This window comes from Theobroma cacao, chromosome 6, assembly GCF_053813885.1.
Source record: "Theobroma cacao isolate CCN51 chromosome 6, ASM5381388v1, whole genome shotgun sequence".
In the NCBI taxonomy this organism is placed as follows: Eukaryota; Viridiplantae; Streptophyta; class Magnoliopsida; order Malvales; family Malvaceae; genus Theobroma; species Theobroma cacao.
The window spans coordinates 17,996,240-18,016,963 of NC_142644.1; the positions used below are offsets into that span (position 1 = coordinate 17,996,240).

The window sequence follows — 20,724 nt, forward strand, 5'->3', positions numbered from 1 at the left end:
TTCGGGGTGAAGAATGTCTGTCGAGGCTTCGCGACGGTTGTCACAGGCTCGATGAGGAGTTTCGGGTCGTGACAATATTTATTGAAACAATAATTGAAAAGAGAGAAAAAGAATAAGAAAATGAAATTGGAATAATGATAATAATAATAAGAGTAAGAATAAACATGCTGAATGGCTAACTGAAGAATAGAAACAAACTCAGACACAGAATACATATAGTCAACACAGAAATCTCATCAGCTAAAATAAGTAACAACCTCTACTATTTTCTTACTAAAACAAACAACATTACAACATCTTCTCCGTATATTTATTGAATGCTAAAGTTTTTATTAGAAAGAATTATAAGACAGCTGCTATGCGCTTTACATATCAATCAAAAATGCATCATCTTCCCTAAATGTATCATCATCAACAACAATGTTGGGAGACTTCAAGAACTCAAGATCATAATTGGCAATAGCCACTAGAGAATAATCTTCACTTTGGCCAGAAGACAGCATTGCTGAAATACTATCATCAACTAAAACTTGAGAAGCCTCCATGGGTGTGAGAGATTTGTTTGCATTAAGAACTACTGAAGGAAAAGCTGCAAAATGACTTGATTCAGCTGATGATCCAAGGCATTGGCTCTGAGGAAAATAGGGGTTAGCAGCACCAGTGAAGGTTGGTGTAGGCAAGTCTGCAGAATTAGAGACCTCTTTAATAACTTCCTCTTCATCAGTCCAGTCCTCTCTAAATGGTGCTCCGTATTGGGCACCGTTTCTATGGCCTGGACCATCCTTGCGGAAGATAACACAAAGAACGTAAGCATCCTGTACAACTCCCTTGTCATGTAGATGTTCATCTTCCAGTCTGTATTTGTGCAGAACCCAATCTGTTCGCTCCTCGTGTGGCTTTCCCTCTGTGGAAGACCAAAGTTTTAATACTCCCCACAACTTTGTCATTAGTAACAAACAGGTCTGTCTTTCCCAGTGGTTTTCCAATACCCATAGGAAGTAGCACGATTGAACTTACTCCCTTTTCGACATTTCTTCTCCATTAGACAGAAAAAGTACCACTTGAGGTCCTCAATCCTTAGAAGAGACTTGCCTGGCAGATCCCAAGGAGCATACTTATATATGTCAACTTCGGCAATAGCTTCAAAAGAAAACTTCTTCCCCAAAACCTTCCTCCTCAGATAGTATTAAAAAAGCTCAACGTCAGTAGGATGAAACCGAAATTCGGGACCTAGTGAATTTTTCTCCATTGAACAAATGACGATGATATGTACTCTCGAGTAGTGAATAAAGTAGGTGCAGAGATCAAAAGCCAGGGGTCATAAAAAAGAAACAAGGGCTGTTCACCGCAGAAATGAAAAGGCAATTGGCGTGCGATATAAACTCTGTTTGGAACATATCAGAGTAACTCAGTATCAAACAAGAAAGAAGCCTTAAACAAAACCCCTAAGTGGCAAGAAAGAAAATGAGAGCTGAAACAGAGATCAAAACATATAAATCCCTAAATTCAAAATCAACAAACCCTAAGAATCAGACCAACAATGAAGAAATTGCAAAGAAGAAACAGCAAGTGAAGAAGAAAAGAAGACAACTTACCGAAACAGAAGAAGGCAATTGAGGAGCAAAACTGAGAAATAGAAATTGAGAGAGTGAGCTGAAAATTAAAGTTAGAAGAAAGGAAGAAGACTCCCTCTCGGTTATAAACGCGCCAACTACTAACCGCCTTATGGAACTAGCCGTTGCCCCATATTTTTCCTTTTTCTTTTCTTTTTTTTTTTGAATTTTAACTTTTAGGCCTTATGGAATATAATTATTCAATTCTTGAAAATTTAATAATTTATTAATTATTCAGACATTTTAATAATTTAATAATTAGTAAATTATGAAATGATTCTATTCTATTTTCTTTAAGAAATGAGTCCATAAAACAACCCATACATTTTAATTGGCTAAGTTTCCGTCTTTCTCTTTTTTCCCCTTCTGCTCCTTTTATATATATATAAAATTACAACATGTTGATAAAATTTTTAATTAACAAAAATAATCATATTTAATCATTATATTTTTAAACTTTTCATTCTGAACATTTTTTGTCATTAATATTTTCAAATTTTATCTAATTTTTAAAAATATATAAATTCTACTTTAATCGATTTCGATTAAAATATTTTTTATTATAAATATGAATCAAACTTATCTAATTTTGTAAATAAAAACTTTAATTGTATTAAAAAAATTTCATTAAAAAATATTTTTTAGTTTTAATATATTAAATAATTTATAAATTATCTTTTATTTATAAAAAATTAAATTTATATTTTATATAATTATTATTTAAAAACAAATAAAAAATAATTATTCATGTGTAATAAATACTAGTAATCTAAAATGTAAGCTAAGTGGAAACAATGCACATCTGCGCTCCAACTGAAAAATAAATAAAAAAATAGTGAAAATCCAAAAGCATATTTTCAAAGATGTTTACAAGTTGAAATTTCCAATTCCTTCAAAGAAACAGTTCCAAGACTATGAATTTTATCAACAACACTTAATTTGCATAGAATCCTCATGTACTGCAATGTTGGAGGCATGTATATTCATTTAGGTAATAATGGTTAATAACACAAAGCATACATCTGTGACCAACTATAAGCACAACCAGGGGGATAACAAGCAATAACCAAAACATCTATTGAAGCTTCTTTATCTCAGGAAAAGAAGGGAGAAGTGCAATAAGACCATCACCACATCCTACATGATCTGTCATATTAAGCATAACAAATAAGAATAAATCCAAGTGAAAATTACAAACTGTAAAACATCGCAAACCGAAATTACAGAAAGAAGACAAGATATACCACCATCCTCTCTTAGAATTTTAATGACCTCCCAGATACGTCAGACTGGTAAAGGAATTAATTAGGATGAGAAAACAAAATCTAGAAACATAAGTGAAAAGTAAGTAGCAAATGTCAGTTAAAATTCAACTTCTACAAGTATATGTATCGAAAAGATAATATAATTGTAAGCAGAGTATCGATCTCATAGAAAATTGATCTAAAATTTTACTAAGTAGTAAAATTAGAACAATTTAAATCTTATCCAAACAATCAAAATCAAATAACTAAATTAATTAACTAAAATTAATTAACCAAAATTTAAACTAAATAGAAAAATCAAAGTAACAATAACTTGGGTAAAAATCAAATCAAACAAGTCTAGGATTATCCCTCGCACTTCATCTAAATCTTACTTCTCTTTCTTAACTAATTTCAATGAGTTAAATTGTTAACCTAAAGTCCTTAATTATTTATTAGGATATCCCGACTCATCTTATAAAAATATCTATTTTAACTAAAATACTATATCCCTATGTGAATTGAAATTACAATAGACTCATTGAGTTTTGGCTCTAATTTTGGCCACATATGGCAGATAGATATATCCTTATTCTATACACAAATCAATTAATATTATCATATACTATTCCAAGTTTAGTCTCCACTAAACTCCCTTTTCCAAGTTTGTTTAGGTTTCTAGATCAATTTAATTGGTGGCTAATCAATTAAAAAGTATTAAAAACAAATTGGAATAAATAATTCAAATCCCATTAAAGATAAGCAAGAGAGGGAATTTAAATTCAAATTACATGTGAGTTCAATTGCAATCCTTGAAAAATAGTTTAGTTCATAATATCTAATAAAAATTTTATCCAAAGAAAATTAGTCATTAATCCAAGTAAAAAAAAAAAGAAAAACACAAAAGTAGAGAGAGAAAATTAATAATTGAAGCTTTGTGATTTGATTCTCCCTCCAATTTCTCTTGTTTTCTTATTTTGTTTTTGGTTCTTTTTCTCTAGAAAAATTATTTACTGTCTTCTACCAGAAACCTTTGAAAAAGGCCCCTTAAATAGCCTCCAAGAGCCCTAGCTTCCAAAATTCCGTAAGATACTTATTTTTGAAAAATTCCTCGAGATCCATGGCCCTCAAAGGTTCTGTATTGAAATATGGCCCAAAAGTCTCTTCAGTACTGTGGCACTGGTTTCTTGATGATTTTTATCTACGATCCCGTTAGAAGTGCACAAACTAGTAAATATGAAAGTTGTAGTCATGTCTCTTAGCTTTCTAATGATCCAAGAAAATGAGGTCGAATTTCTTACATCATATTAAAGTTAATATTTAATACCGAATAGAAATTTCTTAGAGGTCTCTTAAAGAAGATGAGGTCAAATTTAATGTTGATGATTTAGCTATGGAAAAACTAGGCCTTGTGGATTGTGAAGGATTTTGAGAGATTTATTTGATTTTGCTATGGGTATCTTCTTTTGTCCAATAGGAGTGTGAGAATCGAATAATGCTAAACTAATTACAATCAAAACTGCTCTTCATATTTTTTGTCTTTTGTCTTGGATGGGTAAGAAATCTCTTATGGTAGAGTCTGATTCTAAGGTGACTATCTCTTGAGTGAGTAATTCAAACTAAAAATCTTGGAATAAATGGAGAATTTCCAGCAAAATTGATAGATTTAAGAAGATTATATAAAAGGTTGATTTTTTCCATAATTTAAGAGAAACAAACTCTTTATTGGATTTTTTTTAACCAAGTTTGATGTTGATAGATATGAAATGTTTTATACTTGGTGGCAATGGGTTGTGAAAACTATTTATTTGTTGAGATTGTCTGTAGGATTTATTTATGATGTGTTATGTTTTATTACATGTCTAATTATCTTAATGTTTGGAATATCAAAAATTATATCAGTTTTCTGATATATATTAATAAATTTATGTCTAAGTGTGGTGGATCAAGAAACATTTAGAGAATTTCCATGATGTGTTAACTGAATTTGGATAACTAAAAATTTTCAATTTTTATTTTCTTGTATTTTACTATAAATCATCTTTAAAATAAAACATAAACAAGAATTTTCCTTCGTATTTTCATTTTGTCATCCAAACAAGATAAGAAATTTATTTTTCTTTAGTTTATTTTATTTTTTCTAAAGCTTTTTTCTTTGATATTTTCTCTTCTCTTTTCATGAACCAAATAGAGGCGTAAAACACGTAGGTTCTAACCTTTTTTTTTCATTTTTATCTTTGCAAATGATACTTTTATTCTAAAATCTGCTCTCTTTTCATAAAAAAGAAATTTAGATTTTTTATTTTGATGAAAAATTATGAAATACCCCATACTTTGATATGGTGATAAATAAAGTTGATCGAATGCAAATTGAGATCAATTAAAATGTTTAAAAGTGATAAAAGACGAAATGAGTAGTTTAGGATAAAATATTCCGCAAGTGAAAAAATAACAATAAAATAATAATAATTTTATCGAAGGAGAATTTGTGAGATAAAAGGCGATTCGGAAGTCAAGTGAGGCATAATAAGGTATTTTGGGTACCAAGGAGATAAGATAAAATTTTTAGAATAAAATAATATTTTATTAATAAAATAATATTAAAATATTAATATTTAGCCGGATGTCAAAATCAGTCATGAAGAAGGATCTTATGGTTGATCCAAGTGGGGGAGAAGATGACAAGCCCGACTCTATAAAAATATTTGTCATGACATACATGTGATGGATAGCATGTTTGCATGCTAAGAGAGTCCCGAAAAATTTACAAAAGTTAGTATTGTACCTAGAGGTACAACAAAGTTGATTTAAGCCTCGAACTAGATCAAATAGAAAATTTACAATGAAATTAAGAATTTTAAAGTCTCAGAATGGTTTAATATGGTGATTCGGAGTTTGAGGATTAATTTGGAGTCAAACCGAAATTTTCGCTATCTAGGGGCAAAATGGTCATTTGCCACCTGGGGACAAAATGAGAATTTTTAGAAAAGATTTTTAATCCCATTTGACTTATTAGAGTATGATTTGAGGTTTAGAAGTGAAAAATTGTAATTTCGGTATAATTCGGAGTATAGGGGCAAAATCGTAATTTTTTCGTCTCGGGGGCAAATCGGTAAATTTTTTGCCCCAGCACTTGTCAAGACCAAGGGATTTTAATTGTGGTAGGATTGGATAAATACTAGAATATTTGTGGTGGAAAATTAAGAAGAAAAAGTCAAAAAGTTAAAAAAATTGAGCCAATAAGTAAGTGACACGTGGCATGCTTGATTATTTTATTATTTTCTATAGAAATCAGCCCATTAAATCCCCAATTCTCTCACCATATTCGGCCTAGGCAACCAGCAACAAGAACAAAGGAAGAACAAGGGGAAAAACAAGAAAACCTAGGTGAAAATTCAAAGAAAAAGTGAAGAAATCAAGGAAACAAGCTAGGTAAGTTAGAATTTCTTTAATTCTCCTTGATACCTAGCTTACCCATGCTTTTGTTCTTGATTTTCATGGTTGAATATTGAGTTATCATGATGAATTCAATTCTGAAAAATGGGTATGGAAGAGGAATTGTTATTGGAATAATTTGATTTTAGACTATGTTAGTGTTTTAAGTTAGTTTAGCATATTTGGGAACAAAACAACAAGAAAACAATTTATTTTCCTCCATTACCATTATTGGCCAAATTTTCTAGGGGAATATTGGCTACTGATCTTGATGTTTATTTGAGGAATTATGATGAATAATGATGAATTCTGAGCCTAGAAAAATAATGGAAATTTTCGGAGCAAAAATATGAATTTTTACCCACTAGGGGTATTTTCGTAATTTACTATCGAAACTGATAAATTGAATCTCATTCACAGTCACTAAGGTAATTTAAGTATAATTGGAGTGTAGAAAATGAGAAGAATTGATTTGGAGTTAAATTGGAGATAATAGGCCGAATTAGGTCAGCACTGCATTTAAGCGATAGTCGGATAAGTTGTATATCATATCATGCATATATACCAAGCCTGAATTGATTTTTATAATGGTCAAGCATTTATGTGGTAAATTATGTATTGTACATTGTGGATAAGTGGTGAGCAAAGTACACTGGTAAAAGTACAGAGATTGTGCTTGGAGACTGGGATTAGGAGTACAACGACTCTTAGAACTGTGAGTGAAATTATTATCGTCTTAATTATCTAGAGTAGTTTTATACAATTGTGTGATTTTATGAAAAATGAGTTTAAATGGTAAATTGCTATGTTTTAGGAGAAATTGTGATTTTATAAAATGATTTTATAAATTTTCTGAAAAATTGAATACTGGTTTTGAAAATAGAGTAATTGGAGACTGCCTACTTGTGTTGTAAATTTAGGGTTTTAAATTGAATGGCTTATGACAATATATGAGCATGAATGGCTAAACTGATTTTGGTGTTAGAATTATTTGTATTGTGTATTCAGCCTTGAGAGGCTAGGTTGCGATAAATTGTCATATCATGTTATTGAATTTTATCGAATTGGTGGAGTATATATTAATTATTGATTGTAGAGGGGGTTCCATGGACCAGCCTATTAAAGGGGCACTGTAAACTCCATTATATTCTTACCTCGAACGGAGAGGCGCGTAGGGTATCTCCTGGGGTAAAGCTTAGGGTTCACTTCACGCTAATCCACCACGTGAAGGGGAACTCAGCCAACGCTAAGGAACGGTTGTATTTTTCTCAAACTAAAAATATATTTTAAGTGTATACGAAATTTTAACAGCCTTGGCGGACTCGGTTGGATGCCCTGCACAAGGTATCACCGAGTATGAGTTTTGACACGAGCCAAAGTTTTAAGAAATTCATAAGCCAAGTTGATTACTTGATCTTTATGGATTGATTTTATTTGGTTGAAATGAGTTGAAAGGTAATGAAATTACAGTATGATGACTTATTTTAATTGTCTCCATTTACTCGACTTTAGATAGTTTAGATGGTATCTGTTTACTCACTGGGATTTTATAATCTCACCACCCTCATTTCCTCATATTTCAGGCTCGGAGAATTCCATAGTTAGCTGACTTTGACAAGGACCTTCATTTGGACTCGAATCGGTAAAAGCTGTAGGTTTCCAGCTTCCAATTCATTTTGGTTAGATGTGGGCTCACGTGTCATTGTAAAAAAAAATTTATGCTTTTGTTATTTACTTTATAGTATATATGAATATAATTGACTTTTATGCTATAAGAATTATGTACCGATAACTTTATGAAAATTATTTTACAAGAAAATAGTTTATTTTATTGAATATTTTTATTATATTCAAATGGTCAAATTTTCACTTCAAATGAACGTTTTAGATACTTAATTTGTTTTTAAATCACTAAATATATATTTTTTGCTTACCTACTACATTTTTAGCAAGTTTTGAGATTTTTGACAAAAAATGACGAAAATGCCCTTGTGAGCCAGAAAACAATATGTTATGTTCTAATTTGGAAATGACTCGTAATCCTTTGAATTATGATATTTGATAACTATTGCTCACCGAGAAAGTGCGAAAGCTGATACGAGAGTCTTGCGGGGTTTTGATCGGCATTCGGGGTGAATAATGTCTGTCGAGCCCTCGCGACGGTTGTCACGGGCCCGATGAGGAGTTCCAGGTCGTGACAAATTAAGTCATAATGTGTATAGTTCTAAATGTTAAGTCATATAACCATTATAGTAAGTACGCATATTACATTTGGACTTAAGGGGATATATTGTTTTAAACCAAATATTTAATTTTATATAATTTTTACTCAATTAACTTTGACTCATTATTACTGTTGTTGGTTGAAAAATGGAATACCAGAATTTTAAAAATTAATAATATAAGACCCTCCCTAAAGATATCCAGAAGGACATTCTTATATCTCAAAGTTAACTTGGTTCTAAACCTTTATCTTTGAAATACCCCATACTTTGATATGATGATAAATAAAGTTGAATACAAATTGAAGTCAATTAAAATGTTTAGAAGTGATAAAAGACAAAAGGAGTAGTTTAGGATAAAATATTTCGCAAGTGAGAAAATAATAATAAAATAATAATAATTTTATCGGAGGAGAATTTGTGAGATAAAAGGTGATTTGGAAGTCAAGTGAGGCATAATAAGGTATTTTGGGTACCAAGCAGACAAGATAAAATTTTTAAAATAAAATAATATTTTATTAATGAAATAATATTAAAATATTAATATTTAGCCTGATGTCGAAGTCAATCAAGAAGAAGGATCATATGGTTGATCCAAGTGGGGGAGAAGATGACAAGCCCGACTCTATAAAAATATTTGTCATGACATACATGTGATGGATAACATGTTTGCATGCTAAGAGAGTCCCGAAAAAAAAAATTACAAAAGTCGGTATTGTACCTAGAGGTACAACAAAGTTGAGTTAAACCTCGAACTAGATCAAATAGAAAATTTACGATGAAATTAAGAATTTTAAAGTCCCAGAATGGTTTAATATGGTGATTCGGAGTTCGATGATCAATTTGGAGTCAAATCGAAATTTTCGCTATCTAGGGACAAAATGGTCATTTGCCACCTGGGGACAAAATGGGAATTTTAAGAAAATATTTTTGGCCCCATTTGGCTTATTAGAGTAAGATTTGAAGTTTAGAAGTGAAAAATTTTAATTTCGGTATAATTTGGAGTAAAAGGGTAAAATGGTAATTTTGCCATCCGAAATCAAAAATTTAATTTTTCACAGGATTTTGATCAAATTTAATTATTTGGAGTGTGAAATGAGTATGAGGAGTGGAAATTATGCATTATGGCAAATTTTCAATTTTTGGGGTAAAAATGTAATTTTTGAAAAGTTCGGAGGCAAAAGTGTAATTTTGAAAAATTTGCTCCACCAAAACTTTGGAAAAATCTGGAAATTTCACTTAAGACTTGGATAAGTCAAAGGGAAGGCATGGTGGAAAAAGTAGGACAAGTGGATGGCTAAAAAAAAATGAATTAATAAAATATTCAAAATATGAATAAAATAATATTATTTCATTAAACTAATAAAAAAGGCATAAAAAAATCAGCCCATAACCCATTCTTCTTCTTCAACATTCGGCCAAGCAAGAAACAAGAGAGAGAAAGAAGAAAATAAAACCCTAGCCAAGAAATTTAAAGGGAAAATAGGTGAAAATTCAAAAATCAAGTGAAAAAAGGTAACATTTCTTAAATTTATCTTGTTCTTTACCTTTCCCATGCATTTCCCATCATCTTCCATGGTTGAATCATGTGATTTGAGGATGAATTCAATTCTGAAAAATGGGTTAGGAGAGAGAAAGTTGTTAGATTAATTTGATTTTGAGCTATGTTAGTGTTTAGTGTTAGTTTAGCATGTTTATGAGCAAAACAACAAGAAAAATATTTATCTTCTCCATGAATTTCTCTAGGCCGAATCTAGCCAATGGTATGTGAGGATGAGGTTGACTTTATTTTAAGAGAATTGGGTGGAAAAATGATGAATTATGAGGTTGGAAATTAAATGAGAATTTTCGGTGCAATAAATTGAAATTTTTACCCACTAGGGGTAAAAGCGTAATTTATAGTTCGGACTGATAAATTGGACCAAATTCACAGTCATTGAGGTATTGTGGATATAATTGGATAATTGAAATTGAAATGGATGGAATTGGAGTCGAATTGGGGATTTTAAGAATTTACACCGTGTATAGGCGAGTTAGGTTGGACACCGCAATTAAGCGATTGTCTAGACATTTCAAATCCTATTTAGTGCATACACATGGATAAGAGCCTGAAATAATTTATGATAAATTGACACAATTTATTGAATTTTGCGTCATGGATTATGGATAGGTGGTGAGTCAATTGTTTCGGGTAAGAGACTGCACCCGAGAGCGGAAGATAGGAGTATTTCTACTCCTAATATTGTGAGTGAACTTATTATCGTCTTAATTATCTAGAGTAGTTTTATACAAATGTGTGATTTTATGGAAAATGGGTTTAAATGGTAAATTGCTATGTTTTAAGAGAAATTGTGATTTTATAAAATGATTTTATAAATTTTCTGAAAAATCGAATATTGGTTTTGAAAATAGAGTAATTGGAGACTGTCTGCTTGTGTTGCAAATTTATGGTTTTGAATTGAATGGCTTATGACAATAAATGAGCATGAATGACTAAACTGATTTTGGTGTTATAATTATTTATACTATGTATTCAGCCTTGAGAGGCTAGGTTGCGATAAATTACCATGTCATGCTAGAATGAATTTTATTGATTGGTGGATTATATATTAATTATTTACTGCAGAGGGGGTTACGTGGACCAGCCTATTAGAGGGGCACGGTAAACTCCATTATATTATTACCTCGAACGAAGAGGCGCGTAGGGTATCTCCTGTGGTAAAGCTTAGGGTTCACTTCACGCCAAACCACCACGTGAAGGGGAACTCAGCCAACGCCAAGGAACGGTTGTATTTTTATCAAACTGAAAATATATTTTAAGTGTATACAAAATTTTAACAGCCTTGGCGGACTCGATTGGATGCCCTGCGCAAGGTATCACCGAGTATGAGTTTTGGCACGAGCCAAAGTTTTAAGAAATTCATAAGCCAAGTTGATTACTCTATTTATATGGATTGATTTTATTTGGTTGAAATGAACTGAAAGGTAATGGAATTACAGTATGATGACTTATTTTAATTGTCTCCATTTACTCGGCTTTAGATACTTTAGATGGTATCTGTTTACTCACTGGGATTATAAAATCTCACCCCTTCTTCCTATACATTTTTCAAGCTCAAGACAGTTTGTAGATAGTCGAGTAGGACGAGAACTAAGCTTGGAACTGCATTATAGAAAGTAAGAGTTCACAGTCTTACATCCTCTTGGTCAATTGGAGCCCACGTGTCATTGCAGATCAAAACTTATATTTTGGTTATCTGTATTTCTATTCATACAATTTTTACTTTACTTTCATGTGCGAAAAATTATTTACGAATATTTCTATAAAAATTTATTTTATGAGAAAATAGAATATTTTATTTATTATTTTTGAATAGTACTAGTTGTCAACAATTTGCTTTCAAATGAACGTTTTAGATACTTAATTATTTTTAAATAATTAAATATATATTTTCTGCTTACTTACTACATTTTTAGCAAGTTTTGAGATTTTTGACAAAAAATTACGAAAATACCCCTATGAGCCAAAAAATAATATTTTATTGTTCTTATTTGAAAATGACTTATGATTTTTTTTAAATGCGAGATTTAATAATTGTTGCTCACCGGGGAGATGCGGAAGTTGATGCTAAGCTTTGCGGGGTTTCGATCGGCATTCGGGGTGAAGAATGTCTGTCAAGGCATCGCGGCGGTTGTCACGGGCTCGATGGGGAGTTCCGGGTCGTGACAATTTTAGTCTTGAAAAGTGATGGTGAAATGTGTTTTTAATATTTGAATATTCTTTTTTTTATTAGAATGAATTAATTTCTTTATTTGATGAATAATTAATCATCTAGTATAAGTCATATAAAATAAAAAAGAAATAGATGCATCATCCAACTCATATATTATTATAAAGTTATAAGTCATATAATTCATATAACACAAAATATTTATGCCTAAGCACTAAAAAATTGTCTCTGAACTATGTCCATTAATCCAACTAAGCTCCGATTTTTTATTATACACAAACAATTTTTTATCTTTTGATTTGTACCCATATAAGCCTTTAATTTAATAAAAAATTAACAACCGTCAAGTATAATGCTAGTTGACATATCCCATCCATGTGATAGCTAACGTGATCACATGGCAATTAATGTTGAATAGCCATATTGCCACTTCATATGTTATGTGGATAAAAATATCAATTGTTACTATAATTGGATTTGACAATGGTTAAATTTCAGTTAAAGTTAAAGGCTTATGTGTTATCACATCTCATTTTTTGGAGGAATCATGACCAGCGCATGAACCTATGTGGATATAGCCCATTAGGCCCAAGTAAACCTTAACCAATAATGCATGGGCTAGTCATCCATCACATTCACATACATTTCCATTCACAAATTAAAATATACAAATAATTCAGCAAGATCACATCATTACAGAACTTGTCAAACCCTACTTTGTAAAATAATTATAATATCATTCACATGCTCGATAGAATGTTTGTATATTTAGGAAGTTCGAGAAATCGTTAAAAGACGATATTGCCCCTAATGGTATCATTAAGTCGATTAAGCCTCGAACTAGTTCAAATAGGAATTTTAAGGTGAAATTAAGAGTTTCACAGTTCAGGGATGACTCAAATGGTAATTCGGAGTTCGAGGATCAATTCGGAGTCAAACCAGAATTTTCACTATCTAGGGGCAAAATCGTAATTTTACCACCCGAGGACAAAATTGAATTTTTCGAGAGAATTTAGATCAAATTTGATTAAATGGAGCATGATATGAGTATAAGGAGTGAAAATTATGCATTTTGGTAATTTTTCAATTTTTGGGGCAAAAATGTAATTTTTCACTTTACGGGGGTAAAAGTGTAATTTTTAAAAATTTGCTCCACCAAAACTTTGGAAAAGTCTAGAAATTTTATGGAAGACATGGATAAGTGAAGAGGATTGAGTGGTGGAAAAAGGAAGTCAAAAAGATGGCTAGAAAAAAATAAAATAATAAAATATTCAAAAAATAAATAAAATAATAATATTTTATTAAGCCTATTAAAAGGCTTGCAAATTCCAGAATTCTTCATTTGGAGGGTCAGCCAAAACCAGCAGGAGAGAGAGAGAAATAAGAACAAACCCTAGAGTGAGAAAATTCAAAGAAAAAGTGTGATTTTTCAAGGAATCAAGTGTTTAAAGGTATGATTTTTCAAGCTTAGCTTAAGATTTATCATTTTCATGCATTTCTCATCATTTTCCATGGTTGAATCATGTGATTTGAGGATGAATTCAATTCTGGAAAAATGGGTTAGGAGAGAGAAACTTGTTAGATTAATTTGATTTTAAGTTATGTTAGTGTTTTAAGTTAGTTTAGCATATTTAGGAACAAAACAACAAGAAAAGAATTCATTTTCCTCCATTACCATTATTGGCTGAATTTTCTAGGGGAATATTGGCTTATGATCTTGATGTTTACTTGAGCAATTATGATGAATAATGATGAATTATGAGTCTAGAAAAATAATGGGAATTTTCGGAGCAAAAATACGAATTTTTACCCATTAGGGGTATTTTCGTAATTTGCTATCGAGACTGATAATTTGCACCACACTGAGGGACATTAAGTCAATTTGGGTGCAATTGAGGTATAGAAACTGAAAAAAAATAATTTGAGATTAAATTGGACGCGTTAGTAATTTAATCGGGTAATAGGCCGAATTAGGTTAGCACCGCATTTAAGCGGTAGTCGGATAAGTTGCATGTCATATCATGCATATATACCGAGCCTGAATTGATTTTATAATGGTCAAGCATTGATGTGGTGAATTCTGTATTGTACATTGTGGATAGGTGGTGAGCAAATTACACTGGTAAAAGTGTAGAAAATTGTGCTTGAAGACTGGGATTAGGAGTACATCGACTCCTAAAACTGTGAGTGGACAAGTTATCGTCTTAAATATCTAGAGTAATTATACTTGTTTGATGCTTTTATTGAATGGTGAATTTAAATTATAAAATATTATGTTTTCCAATTAAAATGATTTTTAATAAAAAATGAGATTTATACTGGTTTTGAAATCAAATATTGTTTTGGGAAAATTGAGTATATGGAGACTGTGTTGAAATTTATGATTTTATATGTTATTGAAATTGGGGCTTATGACACTATGGTAGCATGATGGCTAAATTTTTGGGGTTGGCATGAAATATATGAACAATTTTGGATTGGTCTCGGTAGACTGGATTAAATTTTATTCGCCATATTAAGCTACTGGAAATTTTATGGGTCTGGTGGTATATTAAACGGTCACTGCAGTGGTGGGGGTTTCCGTGGACTGCCTATGAGAGGGGCACGGTAACTCAATTATATACTTACCTCCGGGGGGAGATGTTGGGTGAAGTATCTCCTGAGGTATGATTTGAGTGCACCTCACGTTTGGGCCACCACGTGAGAGTGAGACTCAGCCAACGCCAAGGAACGGTTATGTGTCAAATGTGGAAACATGTTTATGGGTATGGGTCATTGAACAGCCTTGGCGGTCTCAGTGGGATACCTTAACGAAGGTACCCGCGAGAATGATTATGGCAGGGGCCAAGTTTAAGAAATTCATAAGCCGGGAAATTTTGATGAAAATAAATTGTTTGGTATAGATTGAAACGAAATTTGTGTTATGAACATTATTGAGATATAACGTTTTTATATTGTCTCCATCTACTCGGCTTTAGATGCTTTTGATGGTAATTGTTTACTCACTGGGATTATTTAATCTCACCCCTCTTCCTATCCATTTTCAGGCTCAGGACAGTTTGTTGATAGTTGATTAAGACGAGAATTAATCTCGGAGTTGCATCATAGGAAGTAAGGGTTCGTAGCCCTACATCTTCTTAGTCAGTTGGGGGCCCACGTGTCACTGTAAAAGTAATTTTATTCTTCAGTTATTTGATTAAAAGTATGTATGAATATATTTAGCTTTTACACCATGTTTTTGGCGAGTTTCGGTATTTTCGAAGAAAAAGACGAAAATGCCCATGTGAGCCAGAAAATAATATTTTATTATTTTGAATTGGAAACAACTTATGTTTTCTTGAAATGCGAGATTTAATAACTGTCGCTCACCGGGGAGATGCGGAAGTTGATGCTAAGCCTTGTGGGGTTTCGATCGGTATTCGGGGTAATGAGTGCTTATCGGGACGTCGCGGTGGTTGTCACGGGCTCGATGAGAGTTCCGGGTCGTGACAGAACTTCTCAACGTAACGTTTGGTTCCTATTTTATTTCATATAAATATTCACAATGTTATATCAACAATGGTTCAACACGCATCCCGTGCTTATATCACTATGGTTCATCCACCATAGTCTCAATATTCATATGCACTCGTTCCTGGAGCTCAACACAAGATTCATAACATAAACAAGTACGAGTATCTCAACATTTATTACATAGCAAAGTATCATTATCAACATAATAGTTAAAGGACTAAACTCGACACATTGTGGAGTGTAACAACACTAGAAGACTGGAAGGAAAGCACTACCACCCCTATCAATAATAAGCTAGGTTACTACTCCACAAGGTGCCTAGCCAAACAAGCAACTGATCTATAAAACAAAACAAGGAAAAATAACAGGTGAGTCACAAAGACTCTATCAGTGGATACAAGGAAGGGGACAAGCCAAGGGAAAGAGTTTTTGCAATAAACCTGTCAAACCCTGCTTTGTAAAATAATTATAATATCATTCACATGCTCGATAGAATGTTTGTATATTTAGGAAGTTCGAGAAATCGTTAAAAGACGATATTGCCCCTAATGGTATCATTAAGTCGATTAAGCCTCGAACTAGTTCAAATAGGAATTTTAAGGTGAAATTAAGAGTTTCACAGTTCAGGGATGACTCAAAATGGTAATTAGGAGTTCGAGGATCAATTCGGAGTCAAATTGAAATTTTCACTACATAGGGGTAAAATTGTAATTTTTCCATCTGCGGACAAAATTTGAGATTTTGAGAGAATTTAGATCACATTTGACAAATTAGGGAATGATATGAGTATAAGGGATAAAAAATATGTCTATGGGCAATTTTTCAGTTTTTGGGGCAAAAATGTAATTTTTGATTTTTACAGGGGCAAAAGTGTAAATATCAAAAATTACTTCACCAAGACTTTGGATAAGTTTGAGAATTTTATCTAAGTTATGGATATTTTAAGGAATAATGTGTGGTGGAGATTTAAAGCTTGAAAGATAAGAATTTAAAAAATGGACCAATAATGTAGTGACATGTGGCAAGTTTAGATTATTATATTATTTAACTATAAAAATCAGCCCACACCACCATTTTCTCTTCATTATGGCCGGCCATAGCAAGAAAACAAAGGGGAAAAGAAAAACAAAAACCTAGGGGGAGAAATTCAAGGAAAAATTGGTGAAAATTCAAGGAAACAAGTGACCAAAGGTAAAATTTCTTGATTTTGACTTGTGCTTTACCTTTCCCATGCATTTCTCATCATTTTCCATGGTTGAATCATGTGATTTGAGGATGAATTCAGTTCTGGAAAAATGGGTTAGGAGAGAGAAACTTGTTAGATTAATTTGATTTTAAGTTATGTTAGTGTTTTAAGTTAGTTTAGCATATTTAGGAACAAAACAACAAGAAAAGAATTTATTTTCCTCCATTACCATTATTGGCTGAATTTTCTAGGGGAATATTGGCTGATGATCTTGATGTTTATTTGAGGAATTATGATGAATAATGATGAATTATGAGTCTAGAAAAATAATAGAAATTTTTGGAGCAAAAATATGAATTTTTACCCATTAGGGGTATTTTCGTAATTTGCTATCAGGACTGATAATTTGCACCACACCGAGGGACATTAAGTCAATTTGGGTGCAATTGAGGTATAGAGACTGAAAAAAATTAATTTGAGATTAAATTGGACGCGTTAGTAATTTAATCGGGTAATAGGCCGAATTAAGTCAGCACCGCATTTAAGCGGTAGTCGGATAAGTTGCATGTCATATCATGCATATATACCGAGCCTGAATTGATTTTATAATGGTCAAGCATTGATGTGGTGAATTATGTATTGTACATTGTGGATAGGTGGTGAGCAAATTACACTGGTAAAAGTACCAAAATTGTGCTTGAAGACTGGGATTAGGAGTACATCGACTCCTAGAACTGTGAGTGGACAATTTATCGTCTTAAATATCTAGAGTAATTATACTTGTTTGATGCTTTTATTGAATGGTGAATTTAAATTATAAAATATTATGTTTTCCAATTAAAATGTTTTTTAATAAAAAATGAGATTTATACTGGTTTTGAAATCAAATATTGTTTTGGGAAAATTGAGTATATGGAGACTGTGTTGAAATTTATGATTTTATATGTTATTGAAATTGGGGCTTATGACACTATGGTAGCATGATGGCTAAATTTTTGAGGTTGGCATGAAATATATGAACAATTTTGGATTGGTCTCGGTAGACTGGATTACATTTTATTCGTCATATTATGCTACTGAAATTTTTATGGGTCTGGTGGTATATTAAACGGTCACTGCAGTGGTGGGGGTTTCCGTGGACTGCCTATGAGAGGGGCACGGTAACTCAATTATATACTTACCTCCGGGGGGAGATGTTGGGTGAAGTATCTCCTGAGGTATGATTTGAGTGCACCTCACGTTTGGGCCACCACGTGAGAGTGAGACTCAGCCAACGCCAAGGAACGGCTGTGTGTCAGATGTGAAAACATGTTTATGGGTATGGGTCATTGAATAGCCTTGGCGGTCTCAGTGGGATACCTTGACGAAGGTACCCGCGAGAATGATATTGGCAGGGGCCAAGTTTAAAAAAATTCATAAGTCGGGGAAATTTTGATGAAAAGAAATTATTTGGTATAGATTGAAACGAATTTCGTGTTATGAACATTATTGAGATATAACGTTTTTATATTATCTCCATCTACTCGGCTTTAGATGCTTTTGATGGTAATTGTTTACTCACTGGGATTATTTAATCTCACCCCTCTTCCTATCCATTTTTCAGGCTCAGGACAGTTTGTTGATAGTTGATTAAGACGAGAATTAATCTCGAAGTTGCATCATAGGAAGTAAGGGTTCGTAGCTCTACACCTTCTTGATTAGTTGGGGGCCCACGTGTCACTGTAAACGAAATTTCATACTTTAATTATCTTTATTACTATATGAATAAATTTATTTTACTCTTACGCTACAAAAGTTATTTTAGGAAGACTTTGAAAATATTGTGTTTTAAGAAAATAGAATATTTTATTTAATGTTTTTATTATATTCAAATAGCTATAATTTTACTTTAAACGAATGTTTTAGACTTCAAAATTTAATTTAAATCATGAAATATGTGTTTTCACTTACATATTACATTTTTTCGGATTTCGAAATTTCAAAAAAAAAATGACGAAAATGCCCCAGTGAGCTAGAAAATAATATTTTTATTGTTTTGAGTTGGAAACAACTTATGATTTCTTGAAATGCGAGATTTAATAACTGTCGCTCACCGGGGAGATGCGGAAGTTGATGCTAAGCCTTGCGGGGTTTCGATCGGCATTCGGGGTAATGAGTGCTTATCGGGACGTCGCGGCGGTTGTCACAGGCTCGATGGGAGTTCCGGGTCGTGACAAAACCATTGTTTGCAAAAACAACATGATATTCATAAATATTTGCATAAATCCTTTCAATGTCAATAATCTCATTTCAACATTTACCATAAGCGCATTTGAAACTCATATGCAGAAAAGAGAAAATAAACATTTATAACTCCACTTACAAAGCATTTGCAAAGAGAAAATGGAAGAGAGTTCTTGAACCCACAAGTTTAATATCATTCATAACATGAATGCGTCATTTGATAATCAATCATCTCACCATTTCCACATAAGTAAAATACTCATCAAATCACCAAACATATGTATCATAATATCCAAAATATATATGAGTAGTCAATTTATACTATTGACAAAAGATATGGAGAAGATAGGTACTTTCACCTTATTCATCCTTATGGTACTCTTATCCACACACCGAGCTTTAGAAGGGGAAAATGTGGGTACATTCGCCTAACTTGACCATGTGGTATTCTTATCCCCACACTAGGTTTTGGGAGGGGAAAAGATGGTACATTTGTCAAACTTGACCTTGTAGTATTCTTACCCCCACATCATGTTTTAAGTGGGGAAAATTGGTACGTTTGCCCAACTTGACTTTGGGGTATTCTTACCCCCTACATCGGGTTTTATTCAATTCATAACACCATGGGAATTCATACAATAATCCACCAAAACCATCCATCATACGTCACATCTTGACATTCATCTATTAGATTCAATATTGGCATCATTACATCCACATAATACTTAAATGGTGGAGACTTATTCATCCACTTTCATAATCCATTTTAATGGGCATTATAGTAACCACATTCACTTTTACACGTAGGTGTCTTTAATTATCCACACTAGCACATAAGCCCTGGTGATTCCTCTAATGATCCACAATCACATTTGTTTAGGTGGTTATCTATTAATCCACCTAGATCTCTGTTTAGCCATGCACCAATTGTGCAACATACATATAATCGAAGAGTATTTGAGTGAAAACATTCAAAAGAATTTGTCCCTTTATTGAAAACTAATATGTAGTAGAGTTATTTACATACATAATAGATTTGTAAACTTTTTTGAAAACATTTGTTCTCTAACATTTAGATTTGTCAATATCACAATAGCATTATTATGAAAGTAAATCCAAGTTGATAATTCATGCTAGCTTTATCATACAAAATACTTTAAAAAGTGTACCCACTTACCTTTGAAAGTCGACTTCTACCAAGAAGTGAAATTCTACCCTAGCGAAATTCCTAGAGTTTCAACTATTCCTAAAAATCTAGCAATTATTGGAATCAATACTTAGTCTAGGAATTGCATAATAATCATCCTAAGCTCTTTCGAAACTATTCAAGTTCATCTAAAATTAATTTTCTAGACTAAAATCACTACTCTTCAAATACCCATATATTTAAATCCATTAACTCATTATCCTTACCTTAAGTGAGCTTTAAATCAAGAGAAAAAGCCATCAAATCCTTGAGTTTGAAGGAATCAATAAATTTGGAACAAATAATAACATTTTTAGAGTTGGAAACCTAGATTCAAAAAGTGGAAAACATAATCTTTGTTGTAAAAAATC

At 32.2% G+C, this 20,724-nt stretch overlaps 1 long non-coding RNA gene and 1 pseudogene across 1 annotated transcript; one reads left to right on the plus strand and one right to left on the minus strand.

Moving 5' to 3' along the window:
- Positions 1 to 365: 365 nt before the first annotated feature.
- Positions 366 to 1,682, minus strand: LOC108663935 (NAC domain-containing protein 82 pseudogene; annotated as a pseudogene).
- A 14,976-nt stretch (positions 1,683 to 16,658) lies between these two features.
- LOC148762109 (uncharacterized) lies at positions 16,659 to 18,814 on the plus strand. Its single transcript, XR_016027192.1, has 3 exons — positions 16,659 to 16,949; positions 17,601 to 17,680; positions 18,548 to 18,814. It is a non-coding gene; the product is annotated as an uncharacterized LOC148762109 (long non-coding RNA).
- Positions 18,815 to 20,724: the final 1,910 nt, after the last annotated feature.